Source organism: Macaca mulatta, chromosome 15 (genome assembly GCF_049350105.2).
Source record: "Macaca mulatta isolate MMU2019108-1 chromosome 15, T2T-MMU8v2.0, whole genome shotgun sequence".
NCBI lineage: Eukaryota > Metazoa > Chordata > Mammalia > Primates > Cercopithecidae > Macaca > Macaca mulatta.
The window spans coordinates 128,119,869-128,140,443 of record NC_133420.1 but is presented as its reverse complement, the minus strand read 5'-3'; the positions used below and the strand labels follow the sequence as shown (position 1 = coordinate 128,140,443).

The following is a 20,575-nucleotide window of genomic DNA, read 5'->3' as shown; positions in this document are numbered from 1 at the left end:
CAAAAATGAAAAATGGCCTATTTAGGTGAAAATTATTACATTGTTTACATTAAATCTTTACATTCTAGAGGAAAACAACACAATTGGCTGAGTGCTGCCAAGTTCCTGACATTATCAAACCTTCCTTCAAAGTTCAACAAACAGAATCAACTGTCTTAGAATCCACGTTGTGGAAACCATTGCACCAAGACTCCTACTTCCAGAATTAGTTCAGACACCACCCACCTGGTTTCCAGTCCTTATTTGGCACCCCAACATTTAACATTATCTTTTCTTTCTTTCTTTTTTCAAATTTTTTTTCTGAGACAGAGTCTCACTCGGTGGCCCAGGCTGGAGCGCAGTAGCATGATCTCAGCTCAGTTCACCGCAACCTCCGCCTCCCTGGTTCAAGCGATTCTTGTGCTTCAGCCTCGCGAGTAGCTGGGATTACAGGCACGTGCCATCACGCCCTTAACACTATCTTGTCCATGGCTTTGATATTTGCCTCTTGTGCCTCAGTTGTGAATAATGCATGTTGAAGTTCCAGGCACTGGGCTAACTCCTTAGCCTGGGTTATTTCCTTTGATTCTCACAGTGATCTTATGTAATCCACAGTGATAATACTCTACTTTCACAGATACAGGAACTCACGCACAGAGCCATCTCTTCTAGTGGAGGGTGGAACCTGACTTCAACTCCATTCACAGTGGCTTCGTACTTACAGTGTTCTTGCTCCTGGCCGGGCTGATGACTTGGAGATAGGGCACAGGGTAAGGTGATCCCAGAGGCTTCTACACTCTCATCACCACATTACTTTCCCATTAAACCATTCCTGCTGAGGAAATGTCAGTTGAATTAGAGAAGAGAACAATGAGAATTTTTTTGTGCCAGAAACACTTTGAGAAATGGAGCAGATAATAGTGCAGGGCTTTGATCTGCCACCCCGAAGGGGAATAGGCCAAGGAAGGGATGGCTGCAGGGATGGAAATTCATGGAAAAAGGGAAATGTATTATAAATGCTGCAGGGAATCTGCCCCTTCTACCCCTGACATGCTCACTCCCTAGGCTCTGCTGAAAGAATGCACCTAGGAGGACATGTTTGTACTAGAGCCTCCATTGCTAGCCACAGCTAATTGAACCAGGGATGGTAGCCTGACCCTAGCTGAACGAATCAAACTATTGCTGGGGAATTTGGAATTGCAACACTGAGAGACTGTAACACCTCTATACAACAGGAGCTAAAGCCCTCATGCCAACTGGAGTTATGGGGGGAAGAAAAAAATGTAAGTAGCAAAGAAAGTTGGCTGGCAGAGAAAAGCAAAATGAGGTTGAAAGGCTATTATTTATTCTGTGAGAGAGAGGGGAGCTTCCATTCCTTATTTTTTATTTTTAAGCCCAATTTTAAGGTAAACTGACTATATTTTTTTTTCTGTTCTTAGTGGTCCACAAGATTCCCCCATATCCTTGCAACAATCACCCCTTTACCTATGCTGACTTCAGTGAGTTTCTCTCCCTCACTGCAAAGCAAGCCCTGACTAAGAACCTGGAGGTGGCAGCTCTTCATTGTGTCACTGGGCATCAGCACTTTGACTGAGCCTAATTTAATTGATAAATTAATCAATAGACACCTAATGCGAGATTACTATAGGGAACAAAAAATAGCTTTTCCGTACCCATCCTAGGTTCATGGCTGAGGCCTCCATGATAAAAGACAGATTAACAAGAGCAAAGCATAGATGTTGCATGTAAGTTTCCCATGACATAGGAGCCTTCCTAAGGAAAGGAAGACCCAGAGCAGCTGTTAAACTTGTGTGTTTCTATGCTGGGTTTCATGAAGAGTGACAGTTGTGGGGAGATATAGTTGAACAAAGATGGGAATAAACTGGGGGAGAATTTAGCAAGGTTTATTTGTTCAGATTTTTCTCTGTAACCCTTCAGTCTTCAGAGATAAGAAAGTACCTTTCCGGTGGATACAGTACTGTGGATATAGGCAGCACTTCTTACATGAGGGTCTTAGGACCTGCTTCATGGAAAGTTCAGAAAATCATTCCAAGGTTTTATGACCTGCATCAGGAGAAAGGAGAGGAGAGAAGGTGAGAGTGACCTTCCAGCTTCTGCCATGTTTTCAAATGTCAGTATGCCATATTTAGGAGTGGCATGTTCTGCACACGATCACTACCAAGCATAAAGCACAAAGCTAGGCTGTATGAAAGACACAGATCTAAGTATTTTAGAGTTAAAAGAAAGCAGGAGTTGTCTAGAATTTTGGATTTGGAGTGGAGGGGGCCAGTAAAATGTCCATAATATTAGAAGTTAACAGAGTTAACAACTTTTTATTTGGTCAAGTAAAGACCTTAGGAGAAAAAAGTCTGCCATAATTATAATTTCATTTTTTAAGAAATGTATTTTTAACTTTAAGATGAAGGAAAAAAGTCTCAAAGAGCAGTCTTCTAAATTGAATAAGTTTTATTTCATGAAAAACTCATTACATTGTTTTTATTCATCTCATTTTACCACTTCCTCCCCTTGTTAGTATCAGAACACTGCTTTTATTTAGCATGGCAATGTGCCCAATAAAAGGGACCACCTTCCCCAGACTCCATTCTGACTAGGGGTGGCCAGCAACTCAGCTGTCGCCAATGAGAGAGAAAAGGTGGAAAGACCAGAGGCCAGGAGATATTTAGCCTTCTTCCCCTCTCTCCTGCTTCCTAGTTAGAATAAGGGCTGAAGGGCTTAAGTTCCAGTCATCCTGGACTGTAAACAACTCTTAAAGATGATAGTCATGGAATGAGGATGGCAGAGAAAAAAAAAAAAAAAAAAGGGCTGGGCACAGTGGCTCATGCCTGTAATCCCAGCACTTTGGGAGGCTAAGGCGGGTGGATTATCTGAGGTCAGAAGTTTGAGACCAGCCTGACTACCATGGAGAAACCCCATCTCTACTAAAAAAAATACAAAATTAACCAGGCATGGTGGCGCATGTCTGTAATCCCAGGTACTTGGGAGGCTGAGGCAGGAGAATCACTTGAACCTGGGGGGCAGAGGTTACAGTGAGGCAAGATCGCGCCATTGCACTCCAGCCTGGGCAACAAGAGTGAAACGCTGTCTCAAAAAAAAAAAAAAAGAAAGAAAGAAAGAAAACAAGAAAAAGAAAAAAGAAAAAAAAGGAGGACCCTGGGTCCCCAGTAATCATGAGAGTTACCTGGCTTGCCTAACTCTGGACTTTATAATTGCAAAAACCTCAAATATCTGCGACAGGTCTCAGTTAATTTAGAAAGTTTATTTTGCCAGCAGGGCACAGTGGCTCACGCCTGTAATCCCAACACTTTGGGAGGCCGAGGCGGGCGGATCACGAGGTCAGGAGATCGAGACCATGGTGACTAACACAGTGAAACCCCACCTCTACTAAAAATGCAAAAAACTAGCCAGGCGAGGTGGCGGCACCTGTAGTCCCAGCTACTGGGGAGGCTGAGGCAGGAAAATGGCGTGAACCCAGGAGGCAGAGCTTGCAGTGAGCCGAGATCGTGCCACTGCACTCCAGCCTGGGTGACAAAGCAAGACTCCATCTCAAAAAAAAAAAAAGAAAGTTTATTTTGCCAAGGTTGAGGACTCACACCCATAACACAGGCTCAGAGGTCCTGATGACATGTGCCCAACGTGATCAGAACAGTTTGGTTTTATACATTTTAGGAAGACATGAGACAGCAGTGAACATATGTAAGATAAATATTGTTTTGGTCCAGGAAAGGCAGGATGACTCAAAGCAAAGGTGGGACAACTTGAAGTGGGGAGGGGGCTTCCAGGTCATAGGTAGATAAGAGACAAATGGGTGCATTCTTTTGAGTTTCTGTTGACCCTCTCCAAAGGAGGCAATCAGATATACATTTATTTCGGTGAGCAGAGGGGTGACTTTGAATAGAATGGGAGGCAAGTTTACCCTAAGCAGTTCCCAGTTTGACTTTTCCCTTTACCTTAGTGATCTTGGGGCCCCCAGATTTATTTTCCTTCCATATTTCCCCCCTTTTCTTTTTAGAAATATTTAGTAGAAGTAATTTTAGAAGAAAATGAGTCTCTGGTCTCAACTTTTGTCTGATCTCTGATGGCTAGCATGGTTTATTCCTCAATGGGTAGGTCCCGAGTTATTAGGAAAGTTCATTTTTACCAGGTTGTGAAATGTTATGTTTTATGAAGAGAAAATAGCAGGAGGAAAGGGAAGAAAACAACAACAAACAAAAGAACAAGCTTGGAAAATGGGTACAGGCCATATGATTCTGAAGTGCATACATCAGTAGGTAGGCATGAAAGTGGATTATGTATGTAAATAGGTTGCTGTTATTTTCTTCTGAAGTTTAAGTTGTCTAGCTTCAGTTTGCAGGGCTTCACAAAAGTGCAGCTTAATTTTCAGTGACTCCAAATTAGGAAAAATGGGGGGTAAAAGAAGGAAAAAATGAAAACATGATTTTGAAGACTTATAGCCAAGGAAAATTAGAATTCAGCCCAAACTATAGAAAATAATAAAAATTGGAAAGCATTAGGCAAGACTCAAATGTAACAACAGGTGTGCTATAGTTTTTGAAACATAATTTTTCTCTCTCCAGTTTCCCATTTTTACTACAGCCAAATCATGGTAGGACTGATTTGCTTTATTACACTTGAAATGACAATTTGTATACAGTGGAGCAAGAATAATTATTTGTTTACATAGCCTTTTAAATTGCCTTTGATGGAACTTTGTTCCATAGAAGGAATCTCAGATAAGACTTTTTTAAAGCCCAGCCATGGATTTGTACCATCAAATACCTATGAGTTGGTGAATTTCTCTACTTCTAAGGTTCCAAGATAAACTTGGGGCTCCTGGGCCTGTCAGAAAGTTACATTATTTACTTACCACAGGTCACGAACCCTGTACAGGGGCTGTGTAAACAAGGTATGAGGCCTGTTTTCCCAAGGGGCTTTTATTGGCTCCATAAGTCAAGTTTGATTCCTTAAAGGAAAGCACATCATTCCAGTCAAAGCCTAGGTAAAATAACCAGTTTCACCAATTGTGTTCTGTTATAAATGAAGACATATTCTTATTGCACTTATGCAAATAACTATATTGCCATAAGTTAAGAATATTCACAAATGGTTTCCAAATTCTGGAGAAATCAGGTAGACAGAAACAAATATGTTCTAAATTTTGTTCACAGAAGTGTACTAAATTGTTAAAAGCTGTTAATAGCTCAAAAAAAGTTTCTCTGACTCTAAAGAAACAAAACAAAGGATGAGAAATGTTGTAAGCAAAAAGTCAAAAAGATTACTTTAGTTTTCTATTAGTTCAATCCATGTAGTTAATTTCTGTTCTGCTTGATATTCATAAACATTTCAGTTCTCCATGAATCCCAAAAGTTTTTCTCCTATTCTGATGTCACACTTTCCAAAGTTATCAGAAACTTATATTCAAGAGCACCTGTTAGAGTTTTATAGCTGATTATAAAGCCACCTTCTAAAGAGGACCAAAATGAGACAATTGTCTGAGGATGACAAAAAGTTTTAGGGCAGCCATAGTCAAAGACACAGTTGACAAGGAAATTTGTTACCTCTGTGGCACATAATAATCTAACTTAACAATTATAATTATTACTGATAATGTACAGTAAGACATATCAGAATCATAGGCGTTTCCCCTAATTTTGGAACATATACCAATAACATAATTATACAAATACAGCCCAAAGAAAACTAAACACCATTTCACATTTGACAATGTTTCCTGTATAATTTTTATACCAATAAGCCAAATTATGTCATTTTTGGACTTTAGGGATTAGATCAGAAAAAGACATTTATCATTTGATTTTAGAAAGTTTGTCAAATATCAAAGGTTTAAAACACTTGATATCACACATCACTGTAAAATAAGTCATTCATTTGACCAAAGTGATAACTCAAGAATTTCCAAAAAAGGTGAAAACCTTCATTCTTTGAGAGAGGAGACTTAATTTTTCAAACAATAAGTCCTAATAAAAACAGCATGAAGCCAACTAAATTTTTTTCAAAATTTTATGAACAATCTATAAGATTTTTATCTTGACCATAAGATATAACCTACATAAGCCTTTTATAACCTTCATAACCTTTATTAAGGAGGTGGTTAATGCTTCAAGAAAACCTTGTTAATCTGACAGAGTGGTGCATATGATGGTCTTGCATCAGAGTGCCTTTAACATTAATGGTTAATTTACAGGAAAACTGACCTTATCTTATCTCTCAAAATTGGCCCTTACCCTCTCACACACCCACATCTTCTGCAATAGTCCCCGATCCTTGAGTTGTGGAATAGCTTTAATTTCTGACCCTGTGTCTCAGGAATGCAGTTTGTTTTGATAGATATTTTCTATGAGGCCTGAAGATGAGGCTTTAATTGCTGTCAGAGTTTAAGATTTAGCAGGATTTGGTGTCCTTTTAGACCCAGTACTGGAAGCCCTGTAACTCAATGTCAAAAGGATTTTAAAAGCCCATACAGAAAGATACAAGGATGTAATAACCTTAATTTAAAAAAATACATTTTAATCTCTTTTTTTTTCCTAAGGAAACCAAAAACTTAATAATAATGGCATAGGAATTGTTTCAATAAACCATAAAACCTATTAGGCCAGTTCCTAAAAGGCAAAAGAGAAGAGCTTCTGCACTGCACAGAATATTATGTTGGAAGAAAACATTTCCCTTACACCTTTAAGAAAATATTGTTAGCATCAGGCCACAACAAACAGAAATTGAGGAAAAAAACCTTATATTACTTGAAAGATGAGTTGGAGAGTGTTACTATATCTCAACGTTTCAAAGAGGAGAGAAAACCGAAAATGGCAAGGTGCAATAAAAGTTGAAAATCAGGTTAAAAAAAAAATTAACATCTCTAGGCTGGGCACAGTGATTCACACCTGTAATCCCAGCACTTTGGGAGGCCAACACGGGTGGATCATGAGATCAGGAGTTTGAGACCAGCCTGGCTAGCATGGTGAAACCCCTCTCTACTAAAAATACAAAAAATATGCCGGGCATGGTGGTACGTGCCTGTGATCCCAGCTACTCGGGAGGCTGAGGCAGGAAAATTACTTGAATCTGGGAGGTGGAGATTGCAGTGAGCCAAGATCATGCCACTGCACTCCAGCCTGAGCGACGAGCAAGACTCTGTCTCAAAAAAAAAAAAAGAAAAAAAAATCTCTTGTAATTTATTAAAAGTAAGTCAACCCCTCAAGAAAATTTCATTGTTCTGGCCGGGCGCGGTGGCTCAAGCCTGTAATCCCAGCACTTTGGGAGGCCGAGACGGGCGGATCACGAGGTCAGGAGATCAAGACCATCCTGGCGAACACGGTGAAACCCCGTCTCTACTAAAAAATACAAAAAACTAGCCGGGTGAGGTGGCAGGCGCCTGTAGTCCCAGCTACTCGGGAGGCTGAGGCAGGAGAATGGCGTAAACCTGGGAGGCGGAGCTTGCAGTGAGCTGAGATCCGGCCACTGCACCCCAGCCTGGGCGGCAGAGCAAGACTCCATCTCAAAAAAAAAAAAAAAAAAGAAAATTTCATTGTTCTGACCGGGCATGGTGGTGCATGCCTATAATCCCAGCACTCTGGGAGGCCGAGGTGGGCAGATCACGAGGTCAAGAGATCAAGACTATTGTGGCCAATATGGAGAAACCCTGTCTCTACTAAAAATACAAAAACTAGCTGGGCGTGGTGGTGCGTGCCTATAGTCCCAGCTACTTGGGAGGCTGAGGCAGGAGAATCGCTTGAACCCAGAAGGTGGAGGTTGCAGTGAGCTGAGATTGTGCCACTGCACTCCAGCCTGGCAACACAGTGAGACTCCTGAGAAAAAAAAAAATCCATTGTTCTAACCAACTGTTTAGTGTATAAGTGGTTTTTTGTGGTTTTTTTTTGTTTTTTTTTTTTTACATCAAGCCCAATCTCTAGAAAGAACACTGCAATTTCCCTTTAATTAATAGACAATTTGATCATATAAAAGTTTTGGGTTTTTTAATATAAATCCTCTTATTGTGACTTACACAGACTATTCATGACATGCTTAGACTTTCTGGTTTGTCCTGAACATCCCTCTTTGTTAAACAACCAGTCATTTTATTTTAGGACTAAATTTACCATACAAGATTCTTTCTCATATACAATTATTTATCTTTAAGCTTCTTACCAAAAAAAAACCCTCTTTATTTTTACAACCTGCATTACCTCTCTCTTATTTCCTGGCTCCTTTTACCTTGTTTTATATGTACCATTTATATAAGGTTTGAATTAGACAAAAATTGTTCACCTTTTTAAAAAGGACACACTTTTTTGAAATAATGTTTTCCTATAATATAGTTTTATTGGAAAATACCCAAATAATGAAATATCTATTATTTAATTTAATATAATTTTAGATTCCAAATTATGATGAGTTTGTCTACAAGTATTTATCCCATTACATTTGGTTAATTATTGTATTTTAATCATTTACCTAGATTATTTATGAAAACTACAATAGTCTTCATTTAAAGTTATGGAACTGCCATTGCAAAATTATAACTAACATAGTGAAAAAATCTGACCTAACTGACTCCATCTTGCTTCTAACTTCCAAGCTGTTCATGTTTATTCCTGGATATAGGCTGAGCTAACTTTGGGAGGAACTTAGTTTACAGTTTAGCTTTGAAACAAAGATGATAACAGTCCTTTCCCAAAACAAACCTTACTGCTTGTGGACTAGACTGCCTAAAGTCACAAGATTAGAAGTTATGGTAATCTTACTAAATTTAAGATGTAGCTATTTTCATTAAACCTATATCTATGTCTTATTTATTAAACTTACAGCCAGGTGCAGTGGCTCATGCCTGTAATCCCAGCACTTTTGGAGGCTGAGGTAGGCGGATCACTGGAAGTCAGGAGTTCAAGACCAGCCTGGCCAACATGGTGAAACCCCATCTCTACTAAAAATACAAAAATTAGCTGGGTGTGGTGACTGGTGCCTGTAATCCCAGCTACCTGGGAGGCTGAGGCAGGAGAATCACTTGAGCCTGGAAAGTGGAGGTTGTAGTGAGCTGAGATCACACCACTGCACTCCAAACTGGGCAACAGAGAAAGACTTTGTCTGAAAAAAAAAAAAATTACATAAGCAAAGATCATTCTGTCTTGGGCTGGGGCTGGGTCTGTAATTTTGTAGCCCCTATGCCAAATTTTGACACCCTATAGGATTTGGCAGAGATAAGCATGAAATTGCTTGATTAACAAATGCAAACAAAAATATATACTGGCAATTCCCATTTCTAACATTACTTCACCAATAATTTCTTTTTTTTTTTTTTTTTTTTTTTTTTTTTTTGAGACGGAGTCTCGCTCTGTCGCCCAGGCTGGAGTGCAGTGGCCGGATCTCAGCTCACTGCAAGCTCTGCCCCCCAGGTTTACGCCATTCTCCTGCCTCAGCCTCCCGAGCAGCTGGGACTACAGGCGCGTGCCACCTTGCCCAGCTAGTTTTTTGTATTTTTTAGTAGAGGCGGGGTTTCACCGTGTTAGCCAGGATGGTCTCAATCTCCTGCCCTCGTGATCCGCCCGTCTCGGCCTCCCAAAGTGCTGGGATTACAGGCTTGAGCCACCGCGCCCGGTCCACCAATAATTTCAAAGCTAGTTTATTAAAAGATTTTACTTAATTTATGTAAACTTGAAAAAGCATTTGACTAGTCTTCTTTTTTCCTGATAAAATATTTGGTTCAACCACCTTTACTTTCTTAAGCCAATTAATTGGAGTTCCTTTATATATTTTCAGTAGTGAAACACTGTGTACACAACACATAAATACATAGATGTGTTAGGCATGTCGATAGAAATACATCTCATAGATTCGTAAGAGCTTTTTCTTTTCCTATCTTAGACTTCCAAATTCTTTTTTCTTTTCTTTCTTTCTTTTTTTCCTTTTTTTATTTTTTTTTAGACAGAGTCTCGCTGTGTCACTCAGGCTGAAGTACAGTGGCACAATCTCAGCCCACTGCAACCTCTGCCTCCCAGGATCAAGCGATTCTCCTGCCTCAGCCTCTCGAGTAGCTGGGATTACAGGTGTGCACCATGATGCCTGGCTAATTTTTGCATTTTTAGTAGAAATGGGGTTTCGCCATGTTAGCCTGGCTGGTCTCAAACTCCTGACCTCAGGTGATCCGCCCACCTTGGCCTCCGAAAGTGCTGGGATTATAGGCATGAGCCACTGTGCCCAACCTTCAAATTCTTGATAACCTGTTTTCACTACCCTAGCCAGTTGTCAGCTAAGTAGCCTTAAATTTGCATATTAAAGGAACCAACTCAGGTGAAAATCAAATAGCAAGATTTACATCATATGGTACAAAGAGAAAAAGTCTGGTGTGCTAGAGGGAAATTTGATTTAATTGCCAATTAAACATGAAATTATAAATATCTTTTAAATACACACACACACACACACATACACCCTATAGCTTTTACTTCAGAACTTTTAACCGTGAGATAAATACAAATTCACTGGCTTGCAAACAAAAAACCTGTTGGATTCAAACAGTGGTTTTTATCTTAATAGAAAAATAACAGCAGATTTAAAGCAGGCAGAAAATAAAATAACCGGGCACAGTTGCTCATGCCTATAATCCCAGCACTTTGGGAGGCCGAGGCAGGTGGATCATGAGGTCAGGAGATAGAGACCATCCTGGCTAACACAGTGAAACCCCCGTCTCTACTAAAAAATACAAAAAATTAGCCAGGCGTGGTGGCAGGTGCCTGTAGTCCCAGCTAATCGAGAGGCTGTGGCAGGAGAATGGTGTGAACCCGGGGAGGCAGAGCTTGCAGTGAGCTGAGATCACGCCACTGCACTCCAGCCTGGGCGAGAGAGCGAGACTCTGTCTCAAAAAAAAAGTAAAGAAAATAGAGAAAAAAAGAAAAGAAAATAGAGGAAAAAAGAAGAGAAAATAGATGAAGAAAGAACTTAGGAACTCTACAGCTTGCAGATCAACCTTAGGGCTCTTTTTCCTTAAAGTAATTGTGCATAAAGACCATATTAGTTCCATTTTACATAGACTATGGCAAGTAGGGGTGCTATAAATCTACAAAGTGCTCGAAAGGGGGTCATTCTCCTTGTTTTCTCCTCATTCTTAGATTATGGTTTCCCACTTCTTTTCTTAAAAGGAGGAACCGAGCTGTGAGCTGTGGCCTAGGTTTTTGCGTGGTGGATTGATATGTGCTGCTTGTGGGCAGGACTCCACAGTGTGTCACCACAGAGTTATTTCCACCCTTTCACGTGTCTTGTTTTCTCTCTCCAGACATCCCTGGCCTCTGAGAGGGATCAAAATGCTGAATGATCAGCCCTTATATGTGCTTCCTGGGCAGGCCTTTTTTTAAAATTAATTTTTGTTGGGGATTTCCCTGTAGGGCCACTGCACATGAGCCCCTCCCCCTCCATCACCTAGGGGCACCTTTCAGCTGGGAGAAGCAAATGCTCTTTCTCTTTGGTACTGAAGAAAACTCAATCTCTCATTTACCTATGAAAACAACAGTTCAGTTCCTCACGCAAATGCATACAGACGAACTGAATCAAGATTAATTTCGGGAGAAAAGGCAATAGAGAAGACCCTTTAGAATGCATCTCCTAACTAGAATTAGGATCCTTAAACATCTTTCTAGGAGAGAAATAAAAAACAACAGCTAAGACCACTTCCTGTAAACTGTGCTCAGCCACCCCTCTTTTGTAGCTCTTGTCCGCCATTACACACGCCAAGGGCAAATCCTCTCACAGTACAAGGTCATCTCTGGTACCCCCAAAGCGAAAGAGGCCAGGCCATGCAATAGAGGAAAACAGCACTCTAGACCTAAGAAGAATCTGCCCATGACTCTTGAAAGTCCACAAAGAAAATAGAACAGCCCAAAAGGGCTGAGTGACACCTTTGTTCTGAATTCTTTAAAGAGGTTCCAGTCATTAGAAGCCTTTTCTAGAATGGTTTTTTTTTTTTTTTTTTTTTTTTTGGTACTGCAGATGGCAAAGGGGGAAGGAAGTCCAGGTTGGAAGAAAAGTAAACAAAAGAAATTTGTTTTTGTATTAAGGCAGAAAGCAAACACAAGCATGGATTTTTGCTTCCCCCGCCTCCCTCTTTTGCAGCTGCAAGGAATTTTAGCCAAATTAGAGAGGGTTTGTTACCCATAATTTGGAATTCTCACTCGGATTTGACCAGTCACGTAGAGTTGGTCAAATCTGATGGGAGAAAAACCGGAACAAACAACAACAAACCCAACAATACAATCACTGAGCACTCTAACGGTCAGGAGAAATTAAGGCCAGCTGGTTGCTGAGCTTTAGCCAAGCCAAAACCCCACTTCAGATACCGACCTGGAGATAGGTCTCAGGCTGAAGACTGCTTTCAACCGTCCTAGAAGCAAGGAAAGAAAACCCAAATTCTTCTTCCCTCCTGAGAGTGTGCTCAAACTTCATAAAGGAGTGACCTGCCTTCCGTCAGCATGGGAGCAGTACATCTTGCCTTCCTTGTTGGAAGCAAGTTAAGACTCTTAAAAAAAAAAAAAAAAAAAAAAAAAGAGAGAGTTGTATGGCAAAATAAAAATAAACTTTACATCACAACCAAATTTCGGGACACCAGGGATTCTCTGGAGGTGGGTGCCCCCAGACCTCAGCAAATTGTCCTATTGGTTTGAACCATAAATTTGGCTCATGCTGGTCCCAAGCCCCAATGGGAGATTTGTCAAACGTCACGGGCATCTCCATTCAGAATCCCTCTGTGGTTACCAAAATGTGAACCCCAAATATCTGAGACAAGTCTCAGTTAATTTAGAAAGTTTATTTTGCCAGGGTTGAGGACACGCACCCATGACACAGCCTCAGGAGGTCCTGACGACAGGTGCCTGAGGTGGTCAGAGCACGGTGTGGTTTCATACATTTTAGGGAGACATGAGACATCAATCCACCTATGTGAAATGAATATTGGTTTGGTCCAGAAAAAGGTGGGACAACTCGAAGCAGGCAGGGGTCTTCCAGGTCATAGGTAGATAAGAGACAAATGAGTGCTTTTTTTTTTTTAATTTTCTGAGATGGCATCTCACTTCCTCACTGAGGCTGGAGTGCAGTGGTGCAATCTTGGCTCACTGCAACCTCATCCCCCAGGTTCAAGTCACTCTCCTGCCTCAGCTTCCCAAGGAACTGGGATTACAGGCGCCCACTACGACACCCGGCTAATTTTTGCGTTTTTGGTGGAGTGGGGTTTCACCACGTTGGCTGTGGCTGGGCTGGTCTTGAACTCGCGATTACAAGTGATCACTCACTCTGCCTCCCACAGTGCTAAGATGACCAGCGTGAGCCACCGTGTCTGGCCACGTGCATTCTGTCGAGTTTCTGATTGTCCTGCCAAAGGAGGCAAGCAGATAGGCATTTACCTCCCTGAGCAGAGCGGCGGCTTTATATAGCATGAGAAGCAGGTTTGTTCTAAGCAGTTCCCAGCTTGACCTTCCACTTTAGCTTAGTGATTTGGGACCCCAATGTTTCCAGAGTTGGTTCCTTCCACTGGGTCTCCTCCTGCTGTTGGGTTCGTGGGCTCACTGACTTCAAGAATGGAGCCGCAGACCTTCACGGTGAATGTGACAGCTCTGGAAGAGGGCACCGACCCAAAGAGGGAGCAGCAGCCAGGTTTATTGGAAACAGCAAAAAGACCCCAACGGGTTGCCGCTGCTGGCCGGGGGCGGGGGCTAGGGGTGGGGGCGGGTGGTGGCCAGTTTTTATTCCCTTATTTGTCCCCTCCCATGTTCTGTTTCTGTCCTATGAGAGTGCTCTTTTTTCAATCCTCCCCACAATTGGCCACTTCTACGATCCTGCTGATTGGTCCATTTTACAGAGCGCTGATTGGTGCGTTTTAAAGAGGGCTGATTGGTGCGTTTTACAGAGCGCTGATTGGTGCGTTTTAAAGAGGGCTGATTGGTGCGTTTTACAGAGCACTGATTGGTGCGTTTTAAAGAGCACTGATTGGTGTATTTTACAGAGTGCTGATTGGTGCGTTTTAAAGAGCGCTGATTGGTGCGTTTTACAGAGCGCTGATTGGTGCATTTTACAGAGCACTGACTGGTGCATTTCACAGAGCACTGATTTCGGAGCACAGTGCATTTCACAGTCCTCTTGCTAGCCACAGAGTGCTGATTGGTGAGTTTTACAAGCCTAGCTACGGAGTGCGGATTGGTGCATTTTACAATCTTCTTGTAGGACAGAAAAGTTCTCCAAGTTCCCGCTCAACCCAGGAAGTCCAGCTGACTTCACCTCTCACCAAGATTTTTCTTTCACATAATAAAGACAAATTTCTATTTTGGTTAAATTACTGTTATTTCAGGTCTCTGTGGCTGGCAGCAGAACTCAGCCAAAGCACTATAGTAGGGTCTGGGGTTAACGGGATGAAAAAAAAAAAAAAAGGAAAAAAGCATGTTCTATGCCCTTGTGAAGCTTAGCGGAGTGAAGGGAATTTTCCTTTAATTTATTGAAGTCTGCTTTTCCTGCAGCATAAATCAATAGATATATAGTTGTCAAAATGAGTAAGCCCAAGAAAGTAGCAAGTTTCATTCTGAAAAAGAGGCTGTGGGAGGACCTAAACCAGACCAGGAGGCAAGAAGAGTAAACTCTCTTGCCTACTTACTAAAATTCCGTGAATATTGTGGAATGGAGGAAAAAAACTATCCTTGTGCAATCTAACAGAATTCCCAGAAAATAAAAATCTGTCATTTTTCCATTGAGCAATGACACACAGTTTCAAAAGAACCTTAAGCCAGTTTTAGTCCAATTCTTTAGTTCAGTAAAAAATGCATTCTTACTCAGTGCATGCCTCCCACGAACTATGATGTGTTGTAACTAATGTAACACATTTTTATTGCCTGCAGAAAGTAGTAAGTTACATTTTTAAATGAGCACGTCTTAAAAATAGTTTCCCTCATATTTCATAGTGATTCATTTAGCATGAAATTAATATTAACTGCTAACAATAAGCACTTAAAAATTCAAATTGAAAAGGAAAGTATGCACATTTGTGATTTCATTAATTCTGGCAACCGTTAAGTCAAAAATAAGTAAATTTCGTCCCACTCTTGCATCTGTTTCAGATTGACTCTTTAATTGCCTAATGTTTTCTAAGCCTAGTTTCATTATTTTATGTATAATATTAATGTGCTAAATTAAGGTTTTAGTACACCCAAGTCATACAATAAAATAAGTGTTACACGATAAAGGAACAAACTTCAAACATAATATCAACATGCATATATATTTACTTGCATACCTTAAACTCTATGATCTATAAGGACAAGTGAAAGAAATTAACATTTAATAAGCACCTACTATGTGTCAGGCACTTTATGCTTATTATCTCATTTGATATTATTTCTCTGACATAATTTCACCACATGTAAATGTAATAAAAATGTCACTGTCATTTTGCACATGTCAATAAAGTCAATGTATTAGAAGAAACCTGTTTACTAGGCCGGGCGTGGTGGCTCATGTCTGTAATCCTAGCACTTTGGGAGGCCGAGGCAGGCGACTCACCTGAGATCAGGAGTTCAAGACCAGCCTGCCCAACATGGTGGAACCCCATCTCTACTAAAAATACAAAAATTAGCCAGGTGTGGTGTCAGGCGCTTGTAATCCCAGCTACTCAGGAGACTGAGGCAGGAGAATCGCTTGAACCCAGGAGGTGGAGGTTGCAGTGAGCCAAGATCCCGCCGTTGCACTCCAGCCTGGGGGACAAGAGTGAGACTTCGTGTCGAAAAAAAAAAAGAAGAAATCTGTTTACTAAAAATTTCAGGACAGCAAGTGACAGAATAGCTTTAATAGAAAACAACTTCCTTGGGCTGGGCGTGGTGGCTCACACCTGTAATTCCAGCACTTTGGGAGGCCAAGGTGGGGGGATCATGAGGTCAGGAGTTCCAGACCAGCCTGGCCAACGTGGTGAAACCCCATCTCTACTAAAAATACAAAAATTAGCTGGGCATGTTGGTGCATGCCTGTAATCCTAGCTACTCAGGAGGCTGAGGCAGGAGAATTGCTTGAACACGGGAGGCAGAGGTTGCAGTTAGCTGAGATCGCACCACTGCACTCCAGCCTAGGTGACAGAGTCAGACTCCATCTAAAAACAAACAAACAAACAAAAACTTCCTTTTGTTTATATTGGAAACTCTCAAAACTTTAGAAGCGTTTTCATGATTCCCGCCTTAAGTGTGTTTACCATCTGTGTTAGTTCCCTATTGCTGCTGCAACAAATCACCCATCGCTTTATGGGTTGGTAACAAACCAACCCCATTATGTTGTAATTTAGTCTTTAAAACCACATAAATTTATTATTTTATACTTCTGGAGGTTAGAATTCTCAGGTCAGTTTCAGTGGACTGAAATCAAGGTGTCAGTGGGGGTTCGTTCTTCCTGGAGGTCCTAGGCAAGAATCTGTTTCCTCACCTTTCTTAGTTCTGGCGGCTGCCTGCATTCCTTAGCCCTGGCCCCATCCTCCAGCGTCTCCCTCTCTGACCACACTGCTTCTCCCTTGTGAATGTATTGGGCCCACCCAGAAATTCCAGGATAGTCTCTCCATCTCAAGATCCTTATCTCCATCACATCTACAATGTCCCTTTTACCATGTAAGGTAACAAATTCACCAACTCCGGGGACTATGACGTGGATAACTTTGGGGAACTGTTGTTCAGCTTACCACATCCCATTTATTTATTTAAATACATTTTCATGACTCCATTTTCAGATAATGATGCATAATGCTCTGTATATTGTTTCCATCGTATTGAAGGTAATTTATTTCATACGACTTTTAGGAAATCTACTTTCTTTCTTCAAAGACTCTCTGTTTCTTATGGTGTTTAATGACAGATTCCACTAATGTTTGCAGATTAATTTATTTATTTGAACAGATTTGTATCAAATAACTATTACCTGCTTAACTATCAAAGTCGGTACTGAGCAGAAATAACTACACTGTTTATCAGCACTAATTAACCAAGAAGATGAAGTAAACAGGATACTTCCCAAACATAGGGCACTTCCACACATCACAAGATTCAGCTACGGGATAGTATCTGAAGTCATCCTGGCTTTATTTCACAGCTCCTTTAGATGGCCTGGATTTCTTTTTTCTCACTTACAGACACATGCCTTTGAATTGCTCCCTGGCTATTTCCTATCCAAATATCTTAGCTCCCAACAAAGCTATGCCCATCTTGAGAGCTGAACCCACATCCTCTTCTTTTATATCTATCAAGGGCCTAGCAAAATACTGGACCAGAGAGAGTAAGCAAACACCTGCAGTCTGCATCTAGCCAACGGACTTGTTTTGTTTAGCTTGAAGAGTGTTTGAGAAAAAAATTAAAAACATTTAGAAATCAGAGAATTTCACATAAAATCCTTTGATTTCACTTATCTTAAAAAATTGGCTAATATGGGCACCCTGTGCCAGCATTTCTGCCTGGCAACCATGAGCTAGAGTTCTGTGGCAGTGCCCCCTGCAGGCAGGCAGAGGCTCTCCAGCTTCATGGTCTTCACCCAGCCCTAGTCTGGCCCTGGAAGTATTTGAGTTTGAGACCCCTATGCTGGACACCCTGTAGAAATTCTCCTAGCAATACCCTAACATTATCGCCTCATTTTTCAAGTGTGGAAACTGCTTGCTAAACCCAAATTTGGCCCAGGAACTGTTTGAGGGCATTTTTACTACACATTTTTAATGTACAAATTGTCCTCTAAGACCTTGCATATCAAAGTATTGTCCACAGACCAGCAGCATTGTCATTGACTGGGAGTTTGTTAAAAGCTCTCCTGAGCCAGAATCTGCATTTTAGCAACATCCTCAGGTGATTTGGATATATGGGATATATGAAAATTTGAGAAGTACTGCTATAGATGAAGCTCATGGCTAACCACCTTTCACCTGCCCCTCCACACACCACTAAGACCAAGCCTACTTCACTTACACTGATGGCAGCAGTGGGCCATCTGGAGCCACCACTGTCATCACACTGGCTGGAACAGGGAGATGCGACCGGGGCTGCAGGCTCCACAGAGCTGGTGGGAGCCAGGGACAAGCAGGAGCCCCACCCTCTGTGTTGGGGCAGGAGCTCCCCAGGTGCCACTGCAGCCACCCTGGCCACAGCTGCAGACCCAGGCATTCCTGTGCTCTCAGGGATTGGAGCAGGCAGGAGGCCTGCCCTCCAGGGCAGAGCTGCAGCCGCCCAAACCCCAGCTGCAGACCCGGCCTTCTGCTCCAGGGAGCAGGCAGGAGCCCCACCCCCCGTGGGGCCGCTGCAAGGACCAGGCATCCCTGCACTCTTGCGGGCCTGGGAAGGCCCCATCCTTGCAGGCTTGGAAGTGCCTGCTCCCGCTGTGTGGCTTCTCCCTGCTGTCGGCACCGACTCCAATCTGGGGGCAAAGTCGAGGCCATGCCCAGGTGCTATTGCACCCCAGCCAGGTGTGCACACCTTGGGACAGTGCTGACATGCCAGCCTCCTGCCACCTCAGCCCCTGCCAGGCTTTCTGTGCCAACAAGCATAGGAGGGAAGTTGAGGTAGGGCTGAGGGCAGCTTGGTGCTGGCCTGCAGGTGCCCCTTGGCACCATGAACAGCAGCAGGAAGCAGACAGGCTTCCCTGCAAAAGGGGGTGGGTCCTTGATGAGGCTCCACCTTCAGGCCAGTAAGGGCCTGAAGGCTGGCGGCCGGGCTGCCAGTCCCATGGACCAGAGTGGGAATTTGTGATGCCTTTTCCAGGCCACCCATGGCCACCCATGGACCAACAAGGGTGTACTTCCTTCCCTCTGAGGCCCATAAAAGCCCCAGGCTCAGCCAGAGCTGAGGAGATGTTGGGACGACCAGCTGCAGAGGAGAGCTACCCACTCCAGGGCCTCCTCTCTGCTGAGAGCAGCAGACATTGGGACGACCAGCTGCAAAGAGGTGCCACTAGGGCCCCATGTCTGCTGAGAGCCACGCAGAGAACAGGATGACCAGCTACAGAGAGGAACTACCCTCGCTGCTGATAACTGAACACTTGTTGGGATGACTTGCCTAGCAGAGAGGAGCTACTCTCTGTACTAGGAGCTGAACACTCATCAGAACACCTGGGCTGTGAAAGGAGCTGCCCCCCGTGGGTTTTCTCTGAGCTGTTCCAGCACTCAATAAAGCTCCTCTTCACCCTGGTCACCCTCCACTTGTCTGTATACCTCATTCTTCCTGGTCACAAGACAAGAACTTGGGACCCACCACATGGCAAGACTAAAAGAGCCTGTAACACCAACAGGACGAGACATGCTCCTTCCTCACCACACTGTGGGGGAAGAGAAGGAACAAAGGGCTGCTGTGGCCCTTCCGGGATCCCAGACCTAGGAGCTCCCCAAGCCAAGGTTGTGACTCCCTCTTTGGGGCCCTGTGATCCCTGGTGTCTCCAAGCTTCCAGGCGCCACCATGTTCCCCAGTGCCAGTCTGGCTGCAGCCTCGCAGAGAGCCAGCACTCATGCTGGCACCCAGAGCTGCCCAACCCGCTATAGCAGCTGGCATGTCTGTTTGCAGTGGCCAGATCCCACGCTCACTTACACACCCCTCACCATTCCATGCCTGACTCGCCCTTGGCAGGCATGGGATCCAGACCAGTAGCGTGAGCTGAGCACCGCCTGCCAGGCTCAGTGGGCAAAATGAGCCCAGCAGGCCCAAGCAAAACTCAGGCAAAGGTGCCACAGGCCACAGAGGCTTCCGGCCAGAAAAATGACCCCCGAAGAGCCCGTAACAATTTCACATATCATGGAAATAACATTTTAAAAATTATTAACATGACTTTCTCTTTTGCCTTTCCACATGTCAGAGACATTGTTTAAAATGAGTGGAGGGAGATTTCAATGACAAAAGAATACCCAACCAAAAAAATGAGGTAGCTTCTCTAGGTTCAGGACAGGAAAACCCAGCTGAATCTATTTATCATCTTCTTTTTTGGTGGGGGAGGGGTAGTTATAAACAATAGAAATCTATTTCTCACAGTTCTGTATGCCAGGAAGTCCAAGATCAAGGCAACAGCAGGTTTATTGCATCTGTCAACGGCCCTGCATCCTCATAGATGGTTGTCTTCTCACTCTAACCTCACATGGTGGAAGGGGCAAGGGCTCTCTCTTAGGCCTGTTTCTTGTTTTTGTTTTTGTTTTTGTTTTGAGACGGAGTCTTGCTCTGTTGCCCAGACTGGAGTGCGGTGGCGCGATCTCGGCTCACTGCAAGCTCCGCCTCCCGGGTTCCTGCCATTCTCCTATCTCAGCCTCCTGAGTAGCTGGGACTACAGGCACCCGCCAAAACGCCCGGCTAATTTTTGTGTTTTTAGTAGAGACAGGGTTTCACCGTGTTAGCCAGGATGGTCTCGATCTCCTGACCTTGTGATCTGCCCACCTTGGCCTCCCAAAGTGCTGGGATTCCAGGTGTGAGCCACCGCACCGGGCCATAGGCCTATCTCATAAGGACACTGATTCCCATTCATGAGGGCTCCACTCTCATGACCTAATTGCCTCCCAAGGGCTCCACCCCCTAATACCATCACCTCACAGGTAAAGATTTTAACA

At 43.1% G+C, this 20,575-nt stretch overlaps 1 long non-coding RNA gene across 2 annotated transcripts in view; it reads right to left on the bottom strand.

Moving 5' to 3' along the window:
* Positions 1-269: 269 nt before the first annotated feature.
* LOC106993843 (uncharacterized) overlaps positions 270-20,575 on the bottom strand; it is a 104,006-nt gene continuing 83,700 nt past the window's right edge. The window contains exons 2-5 of one of the 2 annotated variants that reach the window (XR_001440205.3): positions 12,343-12,517; positions 4,865-4,960; positions 1,939-2,043; positions 270-811 (exon numbers count right to left, since the gene is read on the bottom strand). This is a non-coding gene — a long non-coding RNA (uncharacterized LOC106993843). Of the gene's footprint in view, positions 815-1,938; positions 2,044-4,864; positions 4,961-12,342; positions 12,518-20,575 lie in introns of those variants that run through there. The other variant, XR_003723405.2, reaches the window with a different exon arrangement.